Raw genomic sequence first — 8,391 nt, 5'->3', positions numbered from 1 at the left:
CCTCGAGGGCTTCAACCAACTTTGGTGTGAAGATCAAGCACATCAGAAGTGACAATGGCACTGAGTTCAAGAATTCTGGTCTCGATGACTATCTTGATGAACTTGGTATTACTCATGAGTTATCTGCTCTTTACACTCCTCAGCAGAATGGCGTCGTGGAGCGCAAGAACAGGTCTCTTGCTGAGATGGCTCGCACTATGCTTGATGAATACAAAATGCCTCGTCGTTTCTGGAGTGAGGCAATTGATAATGCGTGCCACATCATCAACAGAGTATATCTTCACAAATTCTTCAAAAAGACTGCCTATGAACTCCTCACTGATAAGAAACCCAATGTAAGTTATTTCAAAGTCTTCAGTGCTAAATGTTGGATTAGAGATCCTCATCACAACTCAAAATTTGCACCGAAAGCACATGAAGGTTTTATGCTTGGTTACGGAAAGGACTCGCACACCTACAGAGTCTTCAACAACGTTCTTCACAAAGTTGTTGAAACTGTAGATGTGCGGTTCGATGAAACTAATGGCTCGCAAAGAGAGCACCTACCTACTGTGATAGATGAACCAGCACCTGAGGAAACTATCAAGTTCAAGGCTACTGAGGATGTCATTCCTACTGAAGAATCTGCTGAAGAATTCATTCCAGAACATGACCTGCAGAAAATGCTGAAGAAAATGGTGTTAAAGAAAACGCTGATCAAACTCTTCAACGACAACCAGCTCATCCTCGCATTGCAAAAGAAGTGCAAGTTGAAAAGATCATCAATGACATCAAAGCGCCAGGTCCTCTCACACGCTCAAAAGCTTCACATTTGTCTAACTTTTGTGGGCAGTATGCTTTTGTCTCTATTACAGAGCCCACTAAGGTAGATGAAGCATTTCTGGAGCTTGAGTGGATTCAGGCCATGCAAGAAGAATTACATCAGTTCGAGCTCAACAATGTCTGGGAACTGGTCAAACGTCCAGATCCTCGCAAGCACAATATCATCGGCACAAAGTGGATCTACCGCAACAAGCAAGATGAAAATGGCCTTGTGGTGAGGAATAAGGCACGGCTTGTAGCTCAAGGCTACACACAGGTTGAAGGAATTGATTTCGATGAAACTTTTGCACCTGTTGCTAGACTTGAGGCTATTCGCATATTACTTGCTTACACTAACCATCATGATATCACTTTACATCAAATGGATGTGAAAAGTGCATTCCTCAATGGTAAGCTTGAGGAAGAAGTATATATTGCTCAACCCCCAGGTTTTGAAGATCCAAAGAATCCTGACAAAGTCTTCAGACTCAACAAGGCCCTCTATGGCCTCAAGCAGGCCCCACGGGCTTGGTATGATACCTTGAAGGAACTCCTCATGAAGAAAGGCTTCAAACCCGGTTCACTCGACCCTACTCTTTTCACTAAATCTTATGATGGTGAATTGTTTGTGTGCCAAATATATGTTGATGATATTATCTTTGGCTGTACTGACCAACGTTATAGTGATGAATTTGCCTATATGATGAGTGAAGAATATCAAATGTCTAGGATGGGAGAGTTGAAATTCTTCTTAGGTCTTCAAATTTGTCAAAAACACAATGGCATATTCATCTCTCAGGAGAAATAGCTCAAGGATGTACTGAGGAAATTCGGCATGCAAGATTGCAAAGGCGTCAAAATTCCTATGCCCACAAATGGCCATCTGTGCACTGATGAAAATGGTATTAACTTCGATCATAAGGTATACCGCTCCATGATAGGTTCCTTATTGTACTTATGTGCATCTAGGCCAGATATAATGCTTAGTGTTTGCATGTGTGCCCGATTTCAAGCTACACCGAAGGAATCACACCATAAGGCTGTGAAGCATATTCTTCGATATCTAGCTCACACACCAACACTTGGATTATGGTACCCCAAGGGCTCGGCTTTTGATCTTGTTGGATATTCTGACTCTGACTATGCTGGTGATCGTGTGGATCGCAAGTCAACATCTGGTACATGTCATTTCCTCGGACGATCTTTGGTCTGTTGGTCCTCGAAGAAACAGAACTGCGTATCACTATCTACTGCTGAAGCTGAGTACATTGCCGCTGGTTCTTGCTGTGCCCAATTGCTATGGATGAAGCAAACTCTCAAGGAGTACGGCGTCAACATGAAGAATGTGCCTCTCTGTTGTGACAATGAGAGTGCCATCAAGATTGCTCACAACCCAGTTCAGCACTTGAAGACAAAGCACATTCAGATTCGTCATCATTTTCTTCGTGATCATGTGTTGAAGGGCGACATTTCTATTGAGCATGTGAAGACTGAAGAACAGCTAGCCGATATCTTCACAAAGCCCTTGGATGAGAAGAGATTTAGCAAGTTGCAGTGTGAGCTAAATATCCTAGAATCTTCGAATGTTCTTTGAAAAGGACACTCATCCTAACACTTATGCAAAATTGATGACTTAGATGTGCAACACATGAAGAAACGTTTTTCTTCAATCAATGAAGAATAACACTCTTAGTGTGAAGAAATTAACGAAGAATTTGATTCTCAGAACCCTACGATAATTGTACGCGGTGTCTGAAATCATCATTCTTATACGGTGGGTCATGCCACCACCAAAAGTTGAAATTCCTCAATTATTCATATTCTTCAACTTTGCATTGTCTTCACTTGTCCCGTCGTTTTTCTTCACTGGATATATATATATATATATATATATATATATATATGAGTTTATGTCCTCTACAGCATTCACTTATTGCTATTTCTTCAAGTTGGTTTTCTGCTAAGTGAATGTGATCGGACCCTTCCTCTCTATGCTATACTCAACCCAATCTGTTCACAAATTCTTCATGTGCGTTCTATTTGAAACTCGTTCAAAATCTTCACTGTGTCCTTGTCAGCTGAAGAAATTGCGAACGGAACTTTAAAACCTATCTTATCGAAATTTTCGGCTTTGCCGCTCAAACCGTTCCGCATCCCACGATACACTTATCCACTCACCCACGATCTAACACGATCTCCACCTCTCACTACGTGGGTGACACATGTCATGCGAATGAGAAGGGTCAGGGGCACGTTTGTCCAATTTCTTCGGGCGAGCAGTTTTTCACCATGGCTATAAATACCCCTCCTTCCCTTTCTCACTTCTTTTACTCCGCTCGACCTCTCTCTCTCCAGCTCGAGCTTCTCAAACCCTAGCGCCGCCGCTACTTCATCGCCGCCGGTGAGGAAAAGCTTCACTACCTAGACCTTGTCGCCGACGTACTCGCGCCGACCACGGAAATCTTCACTCCGCCGCCGCCGTAGCCGTCTTCCTCCGCCAAGTTAGGGTGTGGAAGATCTGCACAGACGAACTTCACATCTCCTCACTCCAGTTCGTCGTGTTCTTCGTACAGGGTAATTAAAAGTTACTTTTACTGCCCTTGTTGATTCGAATGATTATCTACAAAATCTTCAAAAGTGTTTTTCTTCATATCTTCACACACTGAACTCCTCACAAGTCATTTGTTCTTGATTCATTTCTCTAAGCATCATTTTTCTTCAAGATTCCTCAATCATGTGGATCTTCGATCTATACAACTCTAGAACCTAAGACAAAGAACGCTTAGTGAAAATCTTCAAGACTCAACTGGTCAAATTCCTCAAACTTGTTCTTTTTGAAAAACCTTCTGAGAACGCATATGACCTCTCCAAATTCCTCGCAACTATACTCTGTTCACAGGTACACATGTCAGCTGCTGAATCACTAGGTTCTCATCAACTTAACTCATTTGCAGCGTTCCTCGAAGAAAAATTGCATACTTCTTCAGAGAATTCGATTGTTTAAATTCCTTAACTGAAGAAAATGGCTGATGGTAAGAAGCCACAGAAGGGAGGAAAGAGGCCTGAGGTAAATACAACGTTTGAGATCCCTGATGACATATATGCTGGGTACTGCAGACCTACTAAGGAAACCAAGAATGAGCGCAAAGTGCGCAAACAAAGGATAGAGAGGAGATGGGCAAGAGAATGGAGGGAGTACATATATGTCACTCCTAAGTACATGAAGAAATTCGCACTTAATCCTCCATGCCCAAGAGCTCCATTGGCACCTGGCCAAATAGCAGATCCCACCAGCCTCAAGCGCGGTGAGGACTATCTTGATGAATGGGCCAAGCGCCAAGCCAAGCTGGCTAAGCAAGCCAGAGAAGCAGTGAGGAAATTCAATGAAGACTCTGCTGCTACTGCTGCCTCTACTGAGGCCTCTGCTGTCAAGCCAAAGAAGGCTGTGTCTAAGAAGCCTGCACGCAGGCCAAGTTCCTCAGCAATGCCCTCACAGCCAGAATCATCAAAGCCCTCATGACAAATTCCTCATGCTACTCCTGTTCCTCCAAAGTCCTCAGCTCCTCCGCCAAAGCCCTCAGCTGTTCCGACTAAATCCTCACCACCTGTGCATCTCGCCTCGTGCCAAAGGACTGCCGACATCTCCATTGCCTCAGGTGTCTTAGCTAGTTCCTCAGCTGCACCAAGTTCCTCAGCTGGCCCCTCACTGCTGAAGAAAAAGGCCACTGCTGGACGAGGTCCTCGCCCAAGTCCTCAAAAGAAGCAAGTCGCTTTCCAAGTGTCGTCTGATGAAGACGAAGCTGATGATGATGAACTTGCAGAAATCATCAGAGACAGGCAAGTCAGGGCCGCTAGAGCCAAATGATCAAAGGTGCCACTGCTTTTGGATCCCAAGCTGATCCTCGACTACATTGATGATTGGCACAAGGACCCCAACACTCTGTTGCCTGACTTCAAGATGACTCCTGGCCAGAGTCACATGCTGACCCACTTCATTCAAGAAGAAAAGTGAAAATTTGAGAAGGCCAGGTAGATCAAGAAAGCGCAGTACAAGAAAGAGCGCTATCTGAAGAAAAACGTTGTCTCTATGACAACTGAAGAACTTGTCACTATTCAGACTGAGATTAAGAAACTCAGTGATGACTTTGACACATATCGCGCTGATTGGCTTGGAGCCAAGGTTCGCTTTGTGAAACTTGTGGATAATTTCACTTCCAATGTTGCAGCCCCAACGCAACAGGAAATTCCTCAGGCCGAAGCATCTGCTCAGCCTACTGAAGAAAATGCCAGCACCGCTGATGACAATCAGGCTGCTGAAGATAATGTGAGTTCCAGGGCTGATGACTGCATTCCAGCCGCTGAAGAAATTGCCAGGGCACCCACTAGTGGTGTGCCTGAAGAAACTGAAGAACTCAGGGCAACTGCATCAGTTGTGCCTGAAGAAAATCAACCAGATTCCTCAGCTGCTCCTACCCCAACTTCAACTCCAATCCCTCCATCTGCATCAGATGTGAAGAAGACCAAGGCTGCAGAGCATGCTGCAGTGAAGAAAAGGAAAACATCAGCTGCTTCAGATTCTTCAGCTCTGAAGAAAATGAAGCCTATGACAAGCTCATTTGCAAATCCGATTGATGTTGTTCCCATCTCAACCAGGACATCAAAGGACCTTGTTCCTTTTGATGAAGAATATGTGATCCCCAGCGGATCTGATGAAGAAACTCCTTCTGCTGCTTCGTCTGAACCATTGGATGAAGAAATTGAAGTGGATGCGATCCCTTCAACACCTATCATCTCCTCGCCTATGCCTCAGTTCACAGCTGAAGAGGCTGGCGTTGAAGATGTGGACATTGGCTGCTCCACACCCGTAATCAGTGATGAATTCTGGGGAAGTCAGCATCCAAACTCACCAATGTTCACCGCTCTACAGCAAATTCCTCAGTCCTCCACACAAACTGTACACATGGGCTCTGAAGAAACTCATCCCAATGCATCTGTCCATGAGGAAATTCCAGCCACTAGCACTGAAGAAACTGCTGCTGCTGAACAACCAACGACGCAGACTGCCACTGAGGAGGAACCAGAAATTCCTCAGTCTGAAGAACCTGCGATGGAGATTCCTGAGGTCGTGATGCAACTCACTGACACTCCTCTGCCGAAGCCAAAGGATCCATTCTCATGCAAGCAAAAGTTCAAGGCTGATGATTTCTTCGGTGAGCACGTATTCTTCGAAGATTACAACCCATATGACTCTTCTCGCATTAGGAAGAGGCGTTTCTGGACTGCTAGTCAAGCCAATTTCTATTCCTCAGTGCTATTCAACAAGGAGAAGATCTTCTACCATGAGCATATTCCTCACGTGGATATGGAATCTCTGCCGTGCTTCGCACCAGTCCTCAGTGTTCTTCACGATGCTGGACTGCTAAACTTTTGCTCTGACATCTGCGATTGGAATGAAGAACTGATTCTTCAATTCTATGCAACGCTGCACATCACCGGATATGCTGAAGATGTGAATTCATGGGTGCTGGACTGGATGTCTGAAAACACTCACTACACTGCACCAGCCTCTGAATTGCTTCATGCTCTACCACTCAATCCTCCCCTTGAAGAAGCTCGCTGCATCTACAATGAACCTGAGCTCACACATCATTACATGCAGGTGCTGATGAAACCTTTGAAGCCAGGTCAGGCACCAAGAACCAAATTCCTTGTGAAGGAATTGATGTACGTGCCCAGAACTGTCTATCGTATTCTTACGAGGACAATCAGTCCTATCAATGGCCATGACTCATCTGATGAGGAAATTGTTGACATCATGAAGAATCTGGTATTCAACATCGTTCATGGCATTCCTGTCAATTATCACGATTTCTTCATGAGGACTATGGCCAATGTTGCACTATCTCCGTTTGAGCTGAAGCCTTATGCACCTTGGATTATGAGATTCCTCAGGACAAGGTTTTCACTCAACTACAAAGCTGATTTCCAGAATCACCTCAGCTACTTGCCCCCAATTGAAGTCCTCAAGCAGACATATTCCTCAGTTGATGGAAAGGGCAAGGCACCAGCTGTAATAGATGAAGGCATTCGTCCATTGGATGGTCAGTTTCGCAAAGCTGCATCATATTCCACCAATGATGACTCTGCCACACATGACTCTGCCAATGCACCCAAGTCCACTCCTCAAGCCACTGCTCCGCGCGTGATGACTGACCGTGAACTTCTGCTTAGTCTTCACTAGAAGGTGGATCGAAATCACAAATGGGTTAAGCATTAGTTTGGTTCACTTCTTCACAACATGACTGCCACACACAATGCAGTGAAGAAAAACCACTACTACCTCCATCAAGTCTTCGGTCGCACCTGGGCAATCCTGTCACATCTGTATGGTGAAGAAGATCTGAAGCACATGGGTCTCAAAGAAGATTTTGACTGGTCTGCACCTCCATCGAAGAAATTCAAGAAGGTCCAGGTTCCTTCTCTGGTGGCCAGCTCATATTCTTCATCGCGCGACACTGATGAACATGAAGATTTGGACAACACTGCGGCAGGCCCTACATCAACAAACGACCCCAACAACGCTGGCGCTCCTTCTTCAACATGATTATCTTCAGGGGCGTTAGTCCTCATTTTCAATCCTTTTGGTCATTCGATGACAAAGGGGGAGAAATATGAGTTAGTCTTCAAGCGGGTCTACTATATGGGCGTTTTTTTGCTAATTTACAACTCTCGTTCTTCTAAAACTTTATTGGATTGAGTTGTAATCTTAAACCCGATGGTGCTCTGATACTTTTGATGCACTGTGCTCTGATACTTTTGATGCACTATTCTGCATGCTTATTCCTCACTAATATTATTGCACGCATGCTGAATTTCATCAGGCAACATATTTCATCATGCATTTCAAATTCTTCATATTATATGTTAAATGCGTGTATGAATTACAAGATATAGGGGGAGATCTCCATGATTCAACTCTTCAAGTGTGCATTGCTTCAAAAGCAAATTCCTCACTATGCACATCTTCAGGGGGAGTTCTTCTATATCTTGCAATCAAATTCCTCAATATCAGTAGTTACACTTCATATGTTTATCCCCGTTGAAAACTTAACCTATATTGTCATCAATCACCAAAAAGGGGGAGATTGTAAGTGCATCTAGTGCCCCTTAGTGATTTTGGTGTATTGAAGACTTATAGGTTAAGGGACTAATGCGTTTGTGAGTGTACACAGGTCTATAAGTCTATGAGGAGTTTGATATTTATAGGAAAAGTCGACCCCTAAAAATGAATATCTTCGACTGAAGATTTTGGTATTTCTGAAGACTTTCATGAAGACTTTGAAAGTGAAGAAATTGGTGTGTCCGTGAAGACTTGATGTTCATGCGAGGAATATGAAGCTTGAAGACTTTCGTTTTCATAGTTTTGTTTTTCTCTTTCTTGAGTCATAGGAAACACCGTACTGTTAAAGGGGGTCGAGGAAATACTAAGGAAAAATTTCCATGTGATGCTCAACTCAAAATCCTACACCTACCAATCCCTTCGAGTGAAGCCATTGGAAATCTCATACAGTTCAGTCAATTTCTTCAGTG

Source organism: Triticum urartu, chromosome 7A, assembly GCF_056163025.1.
Source record: "Triticum urartu cultivar PI428250 chromosome 7A, HENAU_Tu73, whole genome shotgun sequence".
In the NCBI taxonomy this organism is placed as follows: Eukaryota; Viridiplantae; Streptophyta; class Magnoliopsida; order Poales; family Poaceae; genus Triticum; species Triticum urartu.
This window is presented reverse-complemented; position numbering follows the sequence as displayed.